This window comes from Papio anubis, chromosome 6, assembly GCF_008728515.1.
Source record: "Papio anubis isolate 15944 chromosome 6, Panubis1.0, whole genome shotgun sequence".
NCBI classification, from domain to species: Eukaryota; Metazoa; Chordata; class Mammalia; order Primates; family Cercopithecidae; genus Papio; species Papio anubis.
Window position 1 is genome coordinate 160,897,225 of NC_044981.1, and position 22,541 is coordinate 160,919,765.

At 37.5% G+C, this 22,541-nt stretch overlaps 1 long non-coding RNA gene across 2 annotated transcripts in view; it reads left to right on the top strand.

The window, feature by feature from the left end:
* The window catches only part of LOC103884134, a 30,944-nt gene extending 16,728 nt beyond the window's left edge, over positions 1-14,216 (top strand). For both annotated transcript variants that reach the window (XR_646639.4, XR_001902253.3), the window contains one exon: positions 9,533-14,216. This is a non-coding gene — a long non-coding RNA (uncharacterized LOC103884134). The remainder of the gene's footprint in view (positions 1-9,532) is intronic.
* The last annotated feature ends 8,325 nt before the right edge of the window (positions 14,217-22,541 follow it).

Genomic DNA, 22,541 nt, shown 5'->3' on the forward strand with positions numbered 1-22,541 from the left:
TTAAACATAAAGATCTCTGAATTATATCTCATTTGGGCCATGATGATTTATAAAAACTTAATACCATATTTGATAAATCATGTGAACTTGAATTATTTGTGACACAACTCTTTGGATAAAGACTTGAATCATAAAGTTAACAAAAGCATGTAAACTGACACTTTTGAAAGAGATGCTTTTTTTGGCTCATAATCTCAACTCTATTTTATTTACATGTACATAAAGTGACTATCACTGTTTCCTCTACAATCAATGTATTCTCTACCCTGAGTGAGAGTTTGTATACAAGCAAGAATGTACTAAAAACATCCTGCTTTTGAGCACTGAAGACATTTTTCTGACCTCTCTTCCTATGTTAAAGGGGATATCATTTTGAAGCAGTTTGGTTTCCTGTTTGAGTTTGTTTTATTATCATTAGCCGGACTTTACTCCTTAAACTTTATAATATGGCAATCCTTTCCATATCAGCTATTAATTAAGCAAATTTTCTTTCCCTGTTTTAAAAGTTTATATTGAAATGCATTTAAGTTAACAAAAATTTGCCAAAATAGTACAGTGACTTCTCATATACTATTAGCAATATATTCCATTTTCCGTTGCTCTGTATCCTCTCCAGTGAATTGGTTTGGCAGCTTCTTTTGTTTTAATTTGTTTTGCTTTTTGTTTTTAAATTAAACATTCTAATCAATGCTTAGTGATATTTTATTTTGATTTTGATTTGCATATCCTTAGTGACTAATGATGTGGGACATCTTTTTATATTATTGGTTACAATTAATATACTTTATTTGATTAAGTATTTTTTAATTGGGTTGTTTGGTCTTGTGTTGTTGAGTTTTGAGAGTTCAGTACAGATTTTAGATATAAATTCTAGATTAGAGATGTGATTTTCAAATGTTTTCTTAGTCTGTGGCTAGTTTACTCATGCTATTATGCCTCTTTTGCAAAACTAACACTTTAAATTTTGTTAAGAAACAGCTAATAAGTTTTTTAAAAAGTTATGCCAAGCACTTATGCAGTCATGTTTGAAACCCCTTTCCCTTGCCCAAGGTTATCTAATATTTCTGCTGAATTTTTTTTCTAAAAATTTTGTAGTTTTATGTTTTACATTTAGGCTTATAATTCATTTAAACAATTGCCTTGATATGAGGCAAAAATTAAGAGGCTTTGTTTGTTTGCTTGCTTTCTGTTTTTTGGACTTCTGAAATTCTAATTTTTCAGCATTACTTTTTGAAAGAGTTATTACTTCTCCACGGAACTGTCTTTGGACATTGTAAAAATCAATTGAGTATTTCTATATCTTTTTTTGTGGACTCTCCGTTCTGTCTAAATTTACAGAGATCTTAGAATTTGCTTGTTGATATATTCAACTCAGGCTGCTGAGGATTTCCTGATATTGCATTGAAGCTGATCAATCTATATCTCAATTGACATTGAAGAAAATTTACTCTTTCAATACATGGACACTTAGTATCTAGCTCCGTTTATTTAGTTAAAAATTTTTTTTTCTGCAGTTTCCGATTTTACAGTATAAATACTGCTGATATTTTTTACCTCAAATATTTATTTTATTTTTAAAGTTCTTTTAAATAGTTGTTTGAAATTCAAATTTCTATTATTCATTACTAGTCTCTAGCAATTTCTTTTTGTATACTGACCATGCCTTCTAAATCCTTGAAAAACTTCAGCTTCTTTTGTAGCTATTACATTGAATTTGAAATAGGCAGTTATAATCTAGAAACAGAAACAGTTTTATTTTCCCCTTTCTAATTGATATGCCTTTTATTTATTTGTTTTTTTTTTCCGCTTGCCCTTGGGCACTGACCGTGATTTGCAGTCTGTTGAATAGGAGTGGTGAGATTAGTAGCCTTGTGTTGTCTTAGGAAACAATCTTTCACCTGAGTGTGATGTCAGCTATAGTTTTTGGAGATGCCTGTCAGATTAAGCAAGTCTCCTTTTAATTTTTGTTTGCTGAGATTTTGTTTTTTAAATATTAAAGGAGAATAAATTTTGTCAAATGCTTTTCATATCTAAATTGAGATGATCATTTGTTTTCCCTTTATGCTGTATTCTCTTACCATGGTGAATTTCATTGATTGGTTTTTTTAAAATATGAGTTAAGCCTTGCACACCTGGGATAAATGCAGTTGGTTATGGTTAATATTCTTATATATTGCTGAATTCAATTGCTAATATTTTGTTGAATTTTTGCATATCTACATTTATGAGTGTTATTGGTTTGCAGTGATCTTTCCTTATAATGTCTTTGCTTTTAGTTTTGCTATGATCTAAAAAATCACTTGGGAAGTATTCTCTCCCTTCTTACACACTGATAGAAATTGTGTAAATTTGGATTTAAAATATTTGAGAGAATTAAACAGTGAAACAATCTGGGCCTAGGGCTTTCTTTATTGGAATGTTCTAAGGTATAATTTGTAATTCCTTAGAATATTTAGGACTGTCAGTAATGTATTTCTTTTTGAGTGAGTTTTGGTCATTTGCCTTTGCCCTGTTAAAATTTTTTTTATCATTCTTTTGATATCTATGGTGTCTGTAGTTATGTTTCCACTTTTGTTTTTGTTAATGGTAATTTGTATCTACCTTTATTTCATAGTCAATCTGGCTAGTTTTCCCAATTTGTACATAATTTCAAATTCAGCTTTTGCTTTCATTCTTTTTTATTGTGTTTCTGTTTTCCTTTTATTAATTTCCAGTTACCTTTAGACTTTCCTTTTTTCCACTTGCTTTGGATTTGATTTGACTTTTTGTTTCTAGTGTCATATAGTAGAAGCACAGATTATTTATTGGAGGCCTTTGTTTCTAACATAAGCAATTAATGCTACACATTTCTCTTTAAGGACTGCTTTAGCTGTGTATCACACATTTCAATGTGTTGCGTTCAGTGTGTTAAGTTCAAAATATTTCAAAATTTTGTTGCATACTTCCTTTTTAATTTAAATTTCACTTAGAAGTATTCGAGTATGTTTTACTTTAATTACCAGCTATTTGGGGATTTTTTTTGCTATCTCTTGTTATTAATTTTTTTGTTTAATTCTCTAATGATCCAAGAAGACACTTTGCATTGTTTCTAGACTTTTAAATTTTCTGTGGCTTGTTTTATGGCACTGCACAGAGTGCAGACCCAAAACCCAACACACCCAAAAGCTGCTAACCATGATCAGACATAATGCTTAACACCAAGATTATGTAAATCAATTTCCTCCTTCATTAATGTTTTCTTTAAACTACCCAATTCACAACTCTTGCTGGAAAGCCTGAGGGAAAACACCCATGGACCTTAATACAGCCATAGTCCCATAGGTCCTCTCTCTCTCTGACTCTCTCATTTTCTCTCTCCTCACTCACTGGCTGAGCTCTCTGCCAGCCTCAGTCTTTCTATTGGCCTCCTGTCAGTACTCCTACCTCTCTGAGACCCATGAGTAATAAATTTTGTCTGCTTCATGCATTTTGATTTTACTTTCTCATTGTGTCTCATGTGACACACACTCTGAACCTAAATCTCTCATCAGAGCTCTCTTAGAGAGTGCCTGTCTTGGCTTATGGTTGTCTTCAAGAGAATGCTTCATATATCCTCAGAAAGTATGTGCATCATTCATTTTGAGGTAGTGAGTTCTGTAAGTGTCATAGTTAATTTTGTTGACAGTATTTTTTTTTCTTTTCTATAATACTTACTGAGTTTTTATTTGTTCTATTAATTATTGAGAGATGAGTATTCAAATCTCTAACTATAATTGAAGGCTTGCCTATTTCTTTTATTTTCTTTTTCTTTTTTGAGACAGAATCTCACCCTGTCATCCAGGCTGGAGTGCAGTATTGCAATCCAGCTGACTGCAGCCTTGACTGCCGGCCTCAGCAATCCTCCCACCTCAGTCTCCCAGGTAGCTGGGACTACAGGTACATGCCACCATGCGTGGCTAATCTTTTTGATTTTTTGTGGAAACAGAGTTTTATCATGCTGCTCTGGCTAGTCACCAGCTCCTAGGCTCAAGCCATCTGCTGACCTCAGCCTCCTGAAGTGCTGGGATTACGGGAGTGAGCCATTGCACCCAGCCTTGCCTATTTCTTTAATCAATTTTTTCATGAATCATGAAACTTTGTTTTTAGGTGCATACACATTCAGGATTATAATAAAGTCTACATTTTTAAAATCACGCAATGGTAATTTTTTTCCTGATGATATTTCTTGTTCTGATGTCAACTTAAAGCTACATTTATTAGGTTAGTATTTGCATGGTACGCCTTTTCCCAGACTTAATTTTAGCTTATGTCTTTATATTTAAAGTAAATTTCTTTTAGACACATGAGTGTTGCTTTTTAATCCAATTTGACAATCATTATCTATTAGTTGTGTTTAAATTATTCACAAATGAATATTTATATATTTCTATTAAGATATATTACCTTACTGTTTTCTATGTTCTTTGTTTTGTTTTTATATTTCTGTCTTATTTTGATTCAGTTGATCATCTTTTATAATTACTGTTTTCTTCTGTATTAACTTATTTTGTATATCTTTTTGTAAAATGTTTCTCATGATTGCCTTGAGGTTGATAATACGTATTTTTAACTAATAAAATTATACCTTCAAATCATATTTTACTATTTCATATTTAGTGTGTGGACCTTGCCTCATTGTATAGTTTTCTCTCAACTTTTGTGTTATGATTGTCTTATATTTTAGTTTTAAATCTGCTTTAAATACGCAATACATAATGATAGCTATGTATTTAGTTTGGATAGCGAAATACCTTTTAGAACAAATGAAAGTAGGAAAAACATTAAAATAATAAAATAACAAAAAATTAACCTCTGTTTATTACATTTTCATGACTTTTTATTACTTTGCATAAATCCAAAGTTCACTCTGGTATTATAGCGTTTCTTGAAAACATTCTTTTAATATATTAGCAGTGTACATCGGCGGGAAATTCATTATCTCGATTTCTGAATTCTGAGAAAGTCTTCATTTTCCTTTATTGTTGAGGAACATTTTTGCTGAGTATAGAATTATATGTTGACTTGTTTTTCTTTTACTACTTGCAAATTATCACTCAATTGCTTTCTGGATTTCATGGTTTCAATTTTTTTTTTTTTTTTTTTTTTGACTGAGTCTCGCTCTGTCGCCCAGGCTGGAGTGCAGTGGCCGGATCTCAGCTCACTGCAAGCTCCGCCTCCCGGGTTTACGCCATTCTCCTGCCTCAGCCTCCCGAGTAGCTGGGACTACAGGCGCCCGCCACCTCGTGCAGCTAGTTTTTTGTATTTTTAGTAGAGACGGGGTTTCACCGTGTTAGCCAGGATGGTCTCGATCTCCTGACCTCGTGATCCGCCCGCCTCGGCCTCCCGAAGTGCTGGAATTACAGGCGTGAGCTACTGCGCCCGGCCTTCATGGTTTCTTTTAAGGAGTATGCTATGATTTGTTTGTTCCTCTTTATATAATATGTCTGTTTTGTCATTTTTGCCTTCAGAAATTTTTCTTCGTGCTTTATTTTCAGAAACAAAATATTCACCAAATATAATATTTCTGAATATATCGTACCTAGGTGGGATATTATTTTGTTCATTTATTTGTTCGTTTTTTTTTTTATTTGGTGTTTATCTTATTTTGTGTTCTCTGGTATTCATGGTTCTATAGATTGATGCCTGCCATTAATCTAGGTGCTTTCAGAGATAGATAGATAGATAGATTTGTATTGAGATATATTAGTTTGCTTACTGTTTTCTATTTTCTATGTTCTTTGTTTTATTTTTATATTTCTGTCTTTTTCAATTATTTATAATTACGTTTTTCTTCTATAAGAACTTAATTTTTATACCTTATTAAAATATATTTCCTGGTTTCCTTGAGGTGGTTAACATACTTTTTTAACTAATAAAATTCTATCTTCAAATTATATTTTACTACTTCATATATAGTGTGTAGACTATCTGTCTATCCATCCATCTATCGATCATCTATCTGTTCTATTTTAAGATTTCAGTTAACCATTTATTGAGTCATTCCATATTGTCTCGCAATTTTTATATGCTATGTACTTTTTTCTATCCTTTCTAACCTTTAAAATTGAGTTTGGGTAATTGTATTGATCTATTTCAAGTTCACTGGCTATTTTTTCTCATTTTTACTGATGTCATAAATTTATTTAATATAGTTGTTGCCTTAGCATCCATTTTGAGGCGTGACATATGTTACTTGAAACGCAGTCATACCCCATCACCTTTGGCCTAGTTTAAACTTCTCTCCCTTTGTTTACTTGTTCCTTATCTCACCGACACAAAACCCAACACACCCCAAAGCTGCTGACCATGGTCAAACATAATGCTCAACACCAGGGTTATGTAAATTAGTTTCCTCCTTCATTAATGTTTTCTTTAAACTACCCAATTCACAACTCTTGCTGGAAAGCCTAAGAGAAAACACCCATGGACCTTAATACAGCCACAGTCCCATAGGTCCTCTCTCTCTCTGACTCTCTCATTTTCTCTCTCCTCACTCACTGGCTGAGCTCTCTGCCAGCCTCAGTCTTTCTATTGGCCTCCTGTCAGTACTCCTACCTCTCTGAGACCCATGAGTAATAAATTTTGTCTGCTTCATGCATTTTGATTTTACTTTCTCATTGTGTCTCACGTGACACATACTCTGAACCTAAATCTCTCATCAGAGCTCTCTTAGAGAGTGCCTGTCTTGGCTTATGGTTGTCTTCAAGAGAGAGACCTCAAGACAAAATACTGCTACAGTTCCTAAGACACTATAAAAATTATAACATTACAGTCTACTTATGATCTTATCAAAGTTATTCTTCCTTTATGTTACTGTTTTTCTCTCCAACATTTCCATTTAGTTTCTTTTAATAATATTCATATCTCTGCTGAAATTTTTCATCTGATCTTGCATTTTATTCACCTTTTCCACTAGAGACTGTAAGACATTAATTATGGTTATTTTAAAGTACCTATCAAATAGTTCCAACATGATTGTATTATTTGAGGCTGGCTTTGTTGATTGCTTTGTCTTTTGGACTTTTTTGTTCATTTGTTTGCCTTTTAACATTTTAATGACTCATTTTATTGTTACTGCTTTTAGAAGGTGAACATTCCTGTGTAGAAACAGATAAATATACTTTGTATTTAAAAACGGGTGCTCTTTTTCTTCTTTTTCAGTGTGTGGAATTTGGATTAATATAATTGGACATTTGGTGGAGTTTGAGAATTTTTATTGTTTTGTTTGCTCTCAGTACATCACAGGTATCTAAATTAAATAGCTATCATTTAAACTAAATGCAGGAGCCTGGGAGTACTCCTGGCTTGCCTCTCTTGGCGTGGGTACATTACAAGATGAACTTGGGTAAGAGTGATCAGGATCCCTGTAGTTGTAGCATTTGATGGCCAAGGGAGGGCTTCCATTCCGTAAGTAGAAACTGTTAAAGAAAAGACTAAACTTTCCCAGGATTTAGACTCAACAACAGGATGTGGGGACAGGATAAGAGATGCTACTGTCCTGCTCTTCCTAGGAAGAAAACCCTTCATGTGAGTACTGGGAGGGCAGGCAACCCTGTATCTTTGGGTCTAGCATTCTGGAGTGGAGTCTCTGCCTTGTGGGGCTGGGAGTGAGGAGCAATGAAGCTGTCTTTGTTCACATATCACAGTCTCTTATCTTTTTTTACCAAAATCTCACAAACATTCTTGAGTAGATATTTGCCCTTAGGACCACTTCTAGAGGCATTAAGTGGTTGTGTGCGTGTGTGTGTGTGCATGTGTTGTACGCTTTTTACCAGCTTCACTAGGGAGTTAGTCATTGTGGCTCCCTAATGCTGTTATACCAGGAGTTGATACCCCCAGACTTTCTTCTTGGGCTGGTCATAATTTCTGAGATGAGTCTTTTGACTTACTGTCAGAAAATTAGTGTTCTGGCTCTTAGCATTCTGGGATCTGAGAGGAAGAAGACAAAAAGGATTGTTGTCATCATTTAAAATGGTCGGCATGCCAAATGTGAACATTCATGAGCTATCCTTCTTGCAGTGTAACACTTCTGTCTCCAGCCGTCCCAGAGACTCTCTGTTTTGCTGTCACCCATACGCAGTGGTTTCTTAGTTGTGTGGGATTTGGAAAAGGTTTTGAACAAGTTCTTAAGAGCATTTCCAAAAAATTCTACTTTTATCTCTGAAATTCACTTTTAACTCCCAAGGCACTTGAGCCCACTAATTTGTGTGTTTTTATGGGGTGGGGCGTATTCATTTACAGTGTAAGTTAGATGACTTTTTAGCTTTTCCCAAGGCCAGTTTTTATTTTTCTTCCTGGCTCTGCCATTTCAGTTGCAACTTATAAACTTGTGTTCCAGGTTTCAAAACTAGGTTCTTTCTGTTTTTATAGATTGATGGTTTAAAATATATATTTCTTGTTATTTTAGAGGTTTTGAGAAATATATAAATATATGTTTTAAGCCCATAATCTTTAATATAAAATCTACAATTTATTTAGCTGCTGTCACTGTGCTTATTTTTAAATTTAACCAAATAAAATAAACAAATATAAAACAGACATAAAGTTGTTTAAAATATTATTAAAACCATATAAAAATATGATTTACTTTTCTCTTCAAACTGCATTATTTTCTTAATGGACATCTGTATTTTGTCTATATAAATTAAACACTTTCTGTTTAATTAACATGGAAAACAAATTAAAGGGCTAATTTTTAAAAATATTAAAAATATTTAAAATTTGAAAATGCTTAAAATTTATTTCATTTGCTCCTTTTTTGTAATTTAACTAATTATTGGAAACTAGGACTGCTATACTCTGCTGTGAATTCTGTTGTTTTAATTATCATATCACATAAATAATTTTGCTGTGTAAATTTTGGGCAACTCACTTTGTGAGCTGTATCATATTTAAATACTTATGAGAAATAGATCAAAGCCTGGATTTTTACAACTGTATATAAATGATTATATCCTGGGAAATTAAATATAAGTAAAGTATTCCCCAAATATCTGACAATAATTGAATTAAATACACCAAACCTTAAATCCAGTCTTTAAAATAGATGAACCTCTTTCTCATGGCAAAAGAGAGGGAAACAATGGACCACCCACCCTCCTTCTTCTCAAAAGGAATGCAGGCACTAATGAGAAAATTCAATGGCACACACTTTATCAATAGTTTCAACATCTAATTTTTTTCTGTATTTCCTTTTTGACAAGGGACAATTACCAGAAAATAATAATTTTCGGACATTTTCAAAGCCTTTAGTTAATTAACTTAGACTTCTCCATTTGGAATTCAATTGTAGTCATTACAAGTGGTGCCCACAACTCATCAAAAACAGATCGATTAAAAGATGAGCTATCTGCTGTAATATAAAAATGGCCTGCACATTGCATATCTAGTAATTTTTCCATTCCTTTGAATTACCAATATCACTGGAAGATCTTCTTATAGGACACTGAAAATGGTCTTTCCATGTCTTCTAATATCATCACAAGAGTTTTCATTTTCTTCTTTGCAATTGTAGAGTTACTTTGCGGAAGACTCATCATCTTCAGTTGAAATACCATACTCAAAGAAGACTTCCCACAAGATCATGAACAAACATCTAAAAAAGAATGGCAACACTCAGACCATGCGTTTCAAGGTCCACGCCAGCACAGATTAATGAATGCTAGAATTATATAATAAAAGAGAGAGACAGATCCTCAAAGATATCCCGATTTTCGTCTTTTATTTGATAAGAAAGGAATCGAAAGCCCAGGTAGTTAAGTGCACTTTCTGATGTCACTCAGCCTGTCTGTAAAAAGGTGTTCCAAATTATTACCTGGTCTGTGTCATCTCAACATACAGCTTTTCAAAAGCCATATTTTGTGACTCTCAACAGATTAGAAACCATTGGTATGACTTGCAAAAAGAGGACCAGGTCAAAATATTCTAAAAATGCTCTAATTAATAAAGTTAATTAAGTGTAATGCTCTGGACCTTCAGAGTTTTAAAGCTAGAAAACTGAAAATTTCTTGAGCAGTTTCTGCCTTCGGGTTCATAGTTTGGCATTTTACTTTAAGGAGGAGAGTCTTTTTGTTCTTGAAAGACTGAACTGAGTGGTTCATTTTGACTGTGACAATTTAAGGATGTTAAATTTGTCAGGAGCCTGAGGCTTATAAACTATCAGGGCATAGGGTAAGTGGACCTCCAGCCCAGTGTTCTTATTTCCTTTCACATACCTGGGAGCAATGAGCTCTTGTAGCGTCAGAGTGATGTTCACAGTGATGTCATCCACTTGTGGTTAAAAGTTATCAGGACAAGTCTGAGGGCTGGATAGCTCTAACTGAGGCCATATCACAGAGAAGGACAATTGAGAACCCTAGAGGAAAGACACTCTAAGGGAAAGGGGCGTCTGAATGTGGACTTCCATCTCAGGCAAGTAGAAACTGGATCTTTGCACTTCTGTCTTGTTGGTGCCAGACCCCAGGTTTTCTCAGCCACCTCTTTGTGGTGTTGGGGCATGTCCTGGAGAAAATACTGTATGCAAGTGTGCTGAAGTCACCTGTGAGCACCAAACATGGTGGAACTGATTCCTGTCACTTGCTGTGGGGTGCTCTTGACTGAACATGAACTTGAAAGGAACATGATCTACTAAGTGAATGGTCAGCATCTGCAGCAGTGGTCAAAGAACAGGGAGGTCTTGTCAGCAAGACCCATTAGCTGGCCAGACCCTGTCTAAGGAAAACATAGGACATCATGGCTCTCCTGGCACCAGAGCCCACAGTCAGGGTCCTGAGAGTGCTATAAGTGATTGAGGAGGCCGGCGCTGGGCTTGCTGAGTCAGCCATGTGGGAGTTCACCACCAGTCCACTTCACTGAGAGCCTTCAACTGGTGCTTAGAAATGAATTCTTGAACACGTAGAGGCAGTCCTTGGAATTTCAGGGAGGAGAAGCCCAGAAAAGAAAAAAAAAAAAAAATTGGCTTCTAGTTCATTTATAAGATGGAAACTATTATCAGAATATGTTGTGTTTTCAGAAAGAAGTGACTGTTTCTTTTCTGCCCCTGGCTGGATGAAGCTTGGGATGCATGTTCTGCAACACAATGAAACCTCTTCCATCATAGCTTTTCCGTGGCAGCATTCCCACAGCAAGCTCACATGCTGCCCCAGAGGACATGAAACACAGTGTGCTTTGGCACTGATCGCTGTAAAAACTGGAAATTTGGAAGAAAATTGGAAAACAAAACAATTACTGAGCACCTGCCTCATGCTAGTTGTTGTTCTGTGTGCTTGGGAGACATGAGTGCAGGACAGACAGCAGAGCCCCGCGGTGGGGTAGATTGCGGTTCTTCCTCATCCACGTTGGCCATCCTTCCCTAAGGACGAACCATCCATTTCCCTTTAGTCTCTTTAGGGAGTGGTTCATGTGACCTTTGCTCCATGATATCTAAAGTCACAGTAGCATATGTCAAGATTGAGCCCCCACTAGCTTGGATCTCAGAGTGACTTTGATGAGCAAAGTCTTGTTCGATTCCTGCAGGGAAAGGAACCCCGAGTAGGAAGTTGCTGAGGTGTCCGTGCTAGTCTGCACAGCCGCTCTGGACTGATACACTCCCAAAGCAGAGATGACATTTTAGTGAGAACAGACACAAGTAAGAAAATCGAAAGGCAGATATGAATTTAAAAGAAGTAGATCAAGGTAAGGGGCTTAGGAATGAGACAAGACGCGAGAGGGGAGTACAATTTCAAATAAGGTGGTAATTACAGTAGATCTCCATGAGGAAGTCACATTCAAGAGAAACAGTATTTCTTTTAGGCTTTAAATAGAACTTTTGTTTTCCCTCTAAAATTGTGATGAACAACGTCACATTTTAATACACTAGGTAGTCTATATTTTTTCTTATATTTGGCTATTCTTTTTGTCCAAGTCAAACACACATTGAACATTTTTAACTACTCTGAAGGTGCAAGACACTGGTGATACCACGATGGATGAGACAGACTGGAATTCTGGGCTCACAGCTTAGGATCAGATGTTGGTACAGTTTCCTTCATGGGGGTGTCCCCCAGCTGGCTGGCTGGGTCCTATTTCTAATCTCTACTCACTTAGGGAGACACTTCTGGCAGGCTATGTCCCCATCAGCATCTGGTTCTCAGGAATTAGTTTTTAATTGCATAAAACCACCCCATAGTGGCTACACAGCCTTTGTCCGGTCTTGCTCTAGCACTGGTGCGCTGGGGTACAGGACTTGCTTTGTCTTGATTCTATCTCAATCAGCCAAATATTTAAAAGTAGGTCTTTGACATCTGCTCTGCAATTTGTGACTACTCACTTCCATATTCATAGCTAACTGAACCTACCCCAAACTATATGGAAATAGCATTCCATTCTTCCAGAACTAAACTTCATTCTTATTTCAAGTATGCATTCAGTTTGGCGGCTGGAGCATAATTTTGATTCGGTCCCTTTTCCTGGGGTTTTATCTAATCTCTGAAGACTAAAGGAGTCGTTTTCCTGTTTCCCAGGCACACTGGGACCCCAGGAATCACCCAGGGATCTTTCAGGCCTGATCACTTAGTCATGGGATACAAACACAGCAATCTTCCGGACATGGGGAGAGAGAGGCCGAGATAACGTGTGAGAAAGTAGGAGCAGGTAAAAATGGGTTGTGGACAGGTCAGAGTCACCCAGAAAGTGCAGACTGAAGGGATTGAAATCCAACATTTCTGTAAACCCTACTGGTTATGGAAAACATCCCCTCAGACTAGATTTGTACCCGGAATGAAGCCAGGCATGCTGGGACCTTGTGACAACAGAGCCATTTCTATTCTGGGGTCTCTACCTGAGGAAGGATCCCCAGGCTCCCTCTGTTCTAGGATTTTTTACCTGCTCCAGGGCTTCCCTCACTGCCCTCCCTCCCCGCAACGTGGGCAGGAGCACCAGGTGCTGAGCCCACTTCTCAGGGGATGCAGTGTCCACACATTTCTCACCTCCCCCTTCCCAGTCCCGAGGACCCCATGTCATTTCTCTTGTGTGTGTAACTCTGGCCACTGCGAGTGGGGCAGCCTTGCTCTGAGCTGCACACCTGCTCCTAAGGCCTGCTTCTGCAGCACCAAACCTGAGCTCCAGTCACGTCTCCATTATGCACTCTGCATTTTCTCTGCATCTTCCTTTTCCCAAGGAAATGAATGTAGAATCCCCTACCCCAGTTTTCCCAGATTGTAAGACAAGCATCACAGGGATACTGAGTGGCTTTAGGAGGAAGTCAGGCTCAACGCATTAAATGGTGTTAAGTCACATTGTGATAAAGTCATTCTCTTTTTAACTCTCTATCACTCCTGATTAGACCAAAGAGAGAAATATTCTGCTAGGATACCCACATTCATAAAATCACCCAAGTATACTCACTATCTCTCTTTTTAACATAGAGTAGGGGCACAGACTCAGACTTTCACTGAGAATAGTATTTAGGTAGAAATTAATAGCCGCCTTTTAAAAATTTCATGTAGTTTATGCTTACCTTCTACTTAAAATAGAGTGAGATGCACCTTCCCTTTTAGTTTTGTGTTGTTAAGTTTACGTTTTGAAATAATTTTTCATGAAATAAATGAATTAAGAGAAAAAAAAGAAAGCAATGAAAGCATGCAGGTTCTTCACTGAGATGGCGAAAATCATGTAGGAGGGGAGGAAGTAACTAAAGTTTACGAAATATTGCCTTGGCTGCCTGCCTTGGGAAGGGAATTGGTACAAGGAAATTCAGGAGACCACCATTAACATTTCCAAATAGTTTATTTCCATGGGAATGAAAGCAAATTTTCTTTCTTTGGAAAGAAAATATTTCAAATTGTTTGTTAAGGCTTTTTCAAAAAATCCATTCTTGGCATTCAAAAATATTTCTACTTCTTCTTAGCCAGGTCTCACCCAATTACTTTCAGAGACTTAATATTTGCTTCAAATGCACCTCATGAACCCACCCATAATCCACTTCTAACTCACTCCTTCATCACTGAGTAAACCAACCAGGTTGCACGTGGGCTCCCCAAACCTGAAATTCGGCTGTCCCATGCTTATGAGTAAGTACATCTAAGTGAGAGTGCCCTGTGGGCATTTGGATATATGATCTGAAACTAAGTAATTACCATAAAGGCATAATTAACATCACCTTGTTCATGGAGGGCATGGTGAAAGGGAACAATGAAGGAAAGAAGATAAAACCCTATGGTTAAAAAAATAGTATGAAGGGACAGCTGAAGGCTGGGTTAATGAAATATTGCCTTGGCTGCCTGCCTTGGGAAGGGAGGTGGTACAAGTTTCTAGACAAAAAAAAGGAAAGGGAAAGGATCCCTTTCCTCCATTATTTTGATTCCACTTTTGCCAGAACATTGTTTCATGAATTAATTCTCCTTTTAGTTGAGATCCTCATCCTTTCTTGGTCTCCTGGCTATGTTCCAGCAGCCAAGAATGAAAACACCTCTTCAGATTCCTATTGTCCTTGGTGGGCGTGGGGATCTCCGGTGGTGGTCATCCCCTCAGGATAATGACCAGTTTCCCCACTGTCCTGCTCAGCCAAATGTCTTAGAAGATTGGTTTGCATCTACTCTCCCCTCTTCCTGCAACTGGGATTCTCTCCTCCCCTCTCCACTGAAATTTCTTTTTCTACAGCCACCTGTGATCTCCTAATCACAAGTTGAACGCACGTTTTTATTTCTCCCTTCTTGATCTCATTGATTTTCTGTTCCTCTGGCACTGGTCACACCTCTTCTTTCTCACGTCTGCGGCTCCATGCTATCCTGCTCCCGCTTTCTCCTCATCCCTTCCATGGAAGCCCTCAGCTATCTCTTCACACTATTTTTTTTTTTTTTACCATAGGGTTTTATCTTCTTTCCTTCACTGTTCTCTTTCACCATGCCCTCCATGACCAAGGTGATGTTAATTATACCTTTATGGTAATTACTTAGTTTCAGATTATACATCCAAATGCACACAGGTCACATTCACTTAGATGTACTTACTCGTAAGCATGGCAAACACAACATATTTAAATAGGTCTCTTCATCATTCCCTTTATGACAGATTCTTCTAACCCATTTCTTATTTACTTTGGTCACACTAGAACCCTCAATATCCACAGCAAAAAAACAAAGAGATTTTTTGCTCAGGAAGCACAGGGGATGGGACAATCCCCAGTCTCTTCCTCTGGTAAAAACATCACATTCCTCCCTCTAATGGTAGTTTTTGTTTTTAAATAATGATAAGGTGCTTGCCCTCTTGTTATTTTTTAGACATGATTTCCTTCACATGCTAACACAGCATCCTTTGTGTTGAACCATATATTACATTATGTGGCTATAATATTTTCCCAATGTACTCTCCTTTTCCCATTCTTATTGTCTCCCTTCCTAGCTCAGTCACAAATAATCTTTCTCCTAACTGCATTACTAGTGTCTGACTCAGTCTTTGTTGGAACCGAACTCTCGATTCCCTCCTGGGCAGGGGTCGCCGCGAAGGATCACCGACACGAGGTTCACAGCAGAGAGCTATTTATTACTAGCGCGCTAGGGTCCCAAGCTCTAAGTTGGCCCTGGGACCCCGACTGCTTGTTACAGGCTGTTTATATAGGCAAACACAAGTTCAAACACAACTTATGGCGCGAAATTCAAACAAAGCTTAAGGCGTAAAATGATTGGGTCTAGCTATAGCCTGAGCAAGGGGTCTTGGTTTAATTGGTTAGAGCAGGACCTTATGAGGTTCTTTCCTGGAGTTGTTGATTCCGGGAACTTCGAGGCAGGGTGAGACCCCTATCTAGGCAGGGTGGGACCCTATCTAGGGCCACCTGGTGCTAACTTTTTAGGTTTTGTGAGGCCTAGTTTCATCTTCTCTTCCATCCTCCTTTGTACATACCCTTCATATACTAACAGCAAAATAGGGCCCTCCATTCTGTTGCTCCCTGATGCTAGAAGCATCAGTTAATCACAAGTCAAAGCCTAAATCCCAGGTACAACACAGAAGATGCCACTACTCATCTCTTCCTTCCATGCCAGCCTCATTTTGAGACTCTCTGGTTTACCAATATGCTCCCCAATACCAAACTGATTTTCGATCCCTGCATCCCTATGCCCACCACTGTCATCATCGGCATTTCCCTCTACTGCCTCAATCACTTTTCCTTGTTCTTGAAGAATAAACTTTGCTCTTACTCCTCCAAGAACACTCCCCAAACCCCACCACAACAGATCCCAGCAGGCAGGGCTTCCAGTCTTTGAGGTCCCACTGGATCTTGTGCCTAGTTTCATCAGAGCACTCCTGCATGCTGCGGAAAATCACCTGTGTACACTCCTGTTTCTGCATCAGACTGTGTCCTCCTCAGGGAGAAGTACTCTTTTATCCCGAGTCCTTAGCAAGTTGCTTCCTACAGGCTAGGCGCTCAATGACTTCGTAAATATTCCTTCATACTATTGTATTATTTGATAACAATGAGGCATTGTTACATAATTAGGGATGTTGAGATAATATTTCTCAGAATTCTTAATAATATTAACATAATAATAAGGCCATATGGCCACTATCATAATTATTCCATTCTGTCATTGTGCAAACCCAGCCGGGGGGTAAATGAATGGGCATGGATGTGTTGTACACAAAACTTTATCCAGGCTAGGAGCTGGATTTGGCCCACAGGCCATAGTTTGCAAACTCCCCATTTAGTAGATCAGAAGCTACAAATATGAATCCTTGCCTTGCTTTACTGAGGTATAATTGACAAATAAAATTTGCACATATTTAAGATGTATAATATAATGTTTCAGTGAGTTAGACTTTTTGGAAGAGAAATTCATACGTTTCTTTTTTTGTTGATTTAACATAAGCCAACATCTTATTTTTAATTTTTTCAAATTGGTTAACTTCTGTATTTTGGAAATAAAGTCACATGCTCTTTTAGTATAGTTCTAGACAGAACTATGAGTTTAAGAGATGACTCTAAAAAGATCACTGTCTTTTGTTTTAAGGGAAATCACTATGTGGAACTTGTTAAAAATGAATAAAAATTAAAGTCATGTATGTTAGGAAAATACTATTCCAGTTTTGACTGATAATCACTTTTTCTCTGGGAACCTAATGGCTGAAAAGAAAATGAGAGATAAGCAAATTCCAATGTTTTCATAACTCGGAAAAGCAAATACTTCACATGGATCAACTGCTGCTAAATTTAATAAGAAACATCCAGTAACCCTCCCTGTTAATTTAGTAGAACATCACCTTCCACAAAAAAACACTAAGTCTGTTCTGTGTGTTTTTTCCCTGCTTACTTTGCCATCAAAAGGAAAAGAAAACAATAATAATAGTTCAAAAAACTTTAATCTCTAGACATGCTACCCTATTCTGCTACTTATATGTATCATTTTTCATTTAATGTCTTTTCTGTTTTCCTTTCTGTCTGAGAAAAGATTGTTTACCTGCCAAACTCTGGGATTGGAGACCTGTGCTTCTTCAACTATTTCAGAGAATATATGTGATAAGACACAGCACTTTTCCAGATCAGAAAGCAGCCCACGGGGACTTTTCTATAGAGTGTTAGAAGCCACTTAATAACTCCTCTTAGAGCAGTCCTCACACACTCTTCAAACAATTTCCTTTCATTTTTCCAAGAAGATACCATCTACGACATTTCTTTTTCCATCTGCAGTGTTTAGAGGCATTGTGCATATTGTTCACCATCAATGACCTTCCAATTAGAATTTGTCACTCTCTTTCCCCTGGAATCTGCCAGTTTAAGAATATCTTCTTTCTCAAGAGTGAAAGTCTCATGCTGACAGACAATAGAGCCGCCCAACATGCATTTTTGTTCCTCTCTGAGCCTGGACATTTAGGTCATCTATTTTTTCCTGTCTCTAGGGCTTTTTTTTCCTTCCTAATCTGCTAACAATAACTATATTCATATTTTCTCTAGCATGTGCTGCAATATCTTTCCCTACAAAGTTTCGAGATCTTGAACAAAGATCAATTTATTAAATTAATCCACATGAGGAAAAGAGGACAGAGAATTACCATGTCACTCATATGACTAAATATGAAAATATTTGATGTTTATGAGAGGGGACAGGAAGCACGGGGGATGGGACAATCCCAGTCTCTTCCTCTGGTAAAAATATGAAACTCCTCCCTCTAATAGTAGTTTTTGTTTTTAAATAGTAAGGTGCTTGCCCTCTTTCTTGTTACATTTTAGGCTAGGGAATCAGGGAAAAAACCTCTTTAATTCCAAATCCAAGAAATACACTAACAAAAATTTCCCATAGGCCCTAATATTTTCCTTTTGGATCCCTTTTTAGAGGCAAGTTTTTGTTCAAAGCATGTTTCATATATTAAGGAAAGAAATAAACTAGGAATATGAGTTACAAAAGTGTAAGTCGCATTTTTGCTTTTTTCAATATGGTTTCTTCAACATGTTACTTACCTCTTTAATTTCCCTTTCACTGACTTCTCCAGTCTAACTTAAAAGATAACTTGAAAAGTATTTGTCTGACCCTAATATTTCTTAATTTTTTGCTGTTGTTTTTCTGAGTGAAGCAAGATGCAGAAGTTGGTTGTGACACAGAATAGCTCACCTGATTACAATGATCATTTCTTTTAACTTTTCAACAATGTCTTTATGAAGATTAAAATGTCAAATCAGACGCAAATTTTAGTAGTATAGCTAACTGACTTAGTTAACTTACTATTTACTGCATAAGGACAAAATATAAAATAAGTTTACAAGATTCTTGGACATAAACTTTTGAAAATTCTAGGGGCACGGTAGGAAGAGGCAGGATCCAGTGACTATTTCAACCTCTCTGAGGCAGTGAGTCGAATTACCTTTGTTGATGAAGACATAAATGGGTAAGACTGTTTATGTGGGTAAAATGCTTACTTTCAGAAGAGAAGATGGAATTCTGAAAGCTTTTCCTACTTTCTTTTTATGTTACTGTGAGTTCAATATATGGTGAATATTACTTTAGATGTGAGAAATTTTGCACATTTTTAGACAGGAGTAGCAAGTGCGACTCCTTTTTATTACAGAATTATTAGATCAAAATACGGGGAACTTGGATTGTGTTATAGGAAATATACAAGTCAATTTTAAGTTGAAGTCATGCTAAAATCGAGAAATGTGCAAAATAGTTTAATCCAGTGCCAGTGTTTTAAAATACAAAGGTATTAATATCAAATTGGGAAAATACACTATGAGAAAAAAGCTATTATAAATTTTCCATTTTACCTGGAAAGTTGATGTCTTCATACATTTTAAAAAATAGCCCTACGTTCATCTGGAAAATACATTATTCAGTTTGCACAAAGAGTGTCTGACACAGTATTCAGCAAATAGTATGCCCTTCATAAGTGTTTGTGGATTGAATGCACAGAACACTTTGTGGATTTAAATCATCTCCTCTCTCCTCACCAAATTAAATCTTAACTAACAACAGCATCCCCCAGGCTCAGCAGCTGGAATTCATCCTTTGGGGAGAGTGGCATCAAGAAGCAAAGTGAAGGAAGCCTTCAGAAGTGCACTTCAAGTGCCAAAGCAACATTGCAAGGGGAAGGGCTGCAAATCCTTGCTGTGTGCTTTCCAGGAGGTGCCATTCTGTAGCTGAAGTGGCATCCCTCTCCTCCTGCTAATTTTCCGGATCTCTAGTCTTTCACATTATGGTTGATCCGATATCAACACATTTCTATAACTAGATTGCTTGAAACTTGCTCAAGTTTGACCTATGACCTTCATTTATGAAAAATGGATATGCTTGCTTGCTCTGCACTGACACTGAGCATGTTCAATTAATGCTTACATTATAAAGAATGTGCAAACAACACAAATGGAAATTAAATCCTTTTCACTCTCTGTCTGCGTCTGAGCATTCATAAATTGAAATAAGTGTGAAAGAGCTGTCCTCAATCAATTTCAGCTCCAGTCCCTGACCCGATTATGCTATGCGTATCAATATATGTTCCCTTAATTAAATGTGGTTCAGCGAGCATTAATGGTATTTAAAAAAGAGAGAGAATTGGAGCCTCCTATTACTACCCATCATGTTGTTGGGAAAAACAATAGAGAGATTGATGAAAAGGATCATTGGCGGAAGGAAAGATGTTGTATACATTATCATAATGATCTCCTATGCTGAGTGATTTCAAAGTAAGACACTAAGGGTGTCGCTATTTTTTCCTCAGCAATTTCTTGCAAGGTCTAATGATTACAGAAAGAGGCAGAGCGGCTACATGAATTTCAGAAATTCAGTCCTGTTCTTGGTATTCCCACTATTCACTGCTTATTTTGACACTGCTACAAACATTTTCAAGCCTTTTCTGACACTCCATTTAAGCAATACAAGCAAGTTACTTCGTAAGTTTCCGCTTTATTCCTGACAAATATTTTTTTAAAATGTTCTCTCAGTGTGCTTTTTAAAAAATCATTTTACTTGAAGTTCCAGGATACACGTGCAGGACGTGCAGGTTTGTTCCATAGGTATACATGTGCCATGGTGGTTAGCTGGACCTTTCAACCCATCATCTAGGTTTTAAGCTCTGCATACATCAGGTATTGGTCCTAATGCTCTCCCTCCCCTTGCCCTCCACCCCCAACAGGCCCCGGTGTGTGATGTTCACCTCCCTGTGTCCATGTGTTCTCACAGCTCGACTCCCACTTATGAGTGAGAACATGAGGTGTTTGCTGGAAGCCATCATCCTCGGTGTGCTTTTAAGCAGAGCTAATGTCTCTCTTCTTTCTCCTTGCTATCTAATTTCCTTCTTTCTTTTCTACTTTGTTGTCTGCAGAGCCAGCAGAATGACTTCTGCAGAAGAAAACAGTTGTTGATGATGCTAGAGCCCACGGGGAATCCGTGGCTTCCACAGGGTTTCTTTCCCATCCATACTCCTGATTACGGCAGGCCCTACACTGAGTGCTGCTTTCATCAGTGATGTGCTGCTAGTGGGGTTAGAAACTGCTCATTAGAGGGTCTCACAGGGATAGCTTTTTAGTCACTTTACTTTGGAGCCTGGAAGATTAAGATCTGACAGACAGGAAGAGCCACATATTGACTCAGAGGGAGGTAGGAGGAGAAAAGTAGAATAGAATTTCTTTGGCTGGATTATAGTCCTTTTGCAAAAAGATGTAGCTGCAGCACCCACTGGTGTAATTACCAGTGCATGGTATTACCTTTGGTAGCCGTATGCGGTAAAGAGCTGCCATGTATGACAAGGCAAATCTTGAAGGGGAGGTAAGAAAAGTAAGAATTGATTACACCTGAAAGGACTGGCTTCAGAAAATGAGCCAGACTCCCTATGAATACAAGAAAAATGACAGACACCTGCTTCTTCTCACCCCTGGGGGCTAATTCAGTCGTGAGGTAGAGAATTGTATTATAGGAAAGCTCAAAATTGATGTCAGGGATCTGTTGGCCTTGGCTGGTTCTAAATGTGTCCTGAGCAAAAAGATCTGTGGGAGGTGGAGCAGAAAGAACAAGGCACCTGGTTGCTCACCACAGATGTCATTTAGAGGAATAATTTGGCACTTCTGGGAGTCCCAGAATTGCATATTTTCTTTTCTTTTTTTAAGGATACTCTAAAGAAAACTTAGATTTTTGGTGACTTAAGGAACTAAATTTGATTAAATTAGTTTTAATTGTCATGAGGAAAGCTATGGACAGTTTATGTCGTATTTTTTCTTAGTTTTTGACAACCAAATATATACCAGCTTAGAGGAAGGACATGATGGATGCATCGCTGTTGTCTTCCCTGAATCAACTTACTTCTTTTCAGTATTTTTTATCTTCAATTCTCTCTATTAGCTGTTTCTTGTCAACATTTAAATATGTTTGTAACTCTGCAGCTTAATAAAAACCAAAAACATAAACTATATATGTCCAAAAGTAAAAGAGAGACAGGAAGAAAGAAAATGCCCCATGAGTTGATCTAAATGCCAATCTTTCCTCTTTAGCTGCCCGTAGGCTTCTCCTCCTCCTCTTCACAGCCAAGCTTCTTAAGAGACATGTCTAGTTGTTCCCTCTACATCTTTACAAGCCACTCACCCTGAAATTTGTTTCCAGTGCCTACAATTCCATCAAAAATGTGCTCAACAAAACTGCTAATGACCCTGTTGTTAAATGCAAAGGGCGGTGTTTAATCTGTTTCCTCCTTATCCTTAGCAGCAGCCAACACTCAGTTTTTCCTGCTAAACCTTGGTTTCCACATGCCTCACTCTCCTGGCTGGCTTCACTCATCTCTGGCCACACCTTCAGTTTCCTTTGCGGGATTCTTGCCCTGGATCTTTTGCTGAACATCAGCATTCAGCTCTGAGAGTTCTCTTTTTCCTCTCTGCTTCATCATATTCACATCCATGGTTTCAATTATCAGTATTATGCTGATGATTTTTAAATCTTCATATGGCCAGCCACGATCTCTTTTCTAAGATCCCAGCTCATATGCTGAAAAGCCTCACTGGGTAACTGAAAAACATATCTTACCTGTACTATGGTACAGGTAAAGGTAAATGTGAACATGTCAGAGAAAAAACA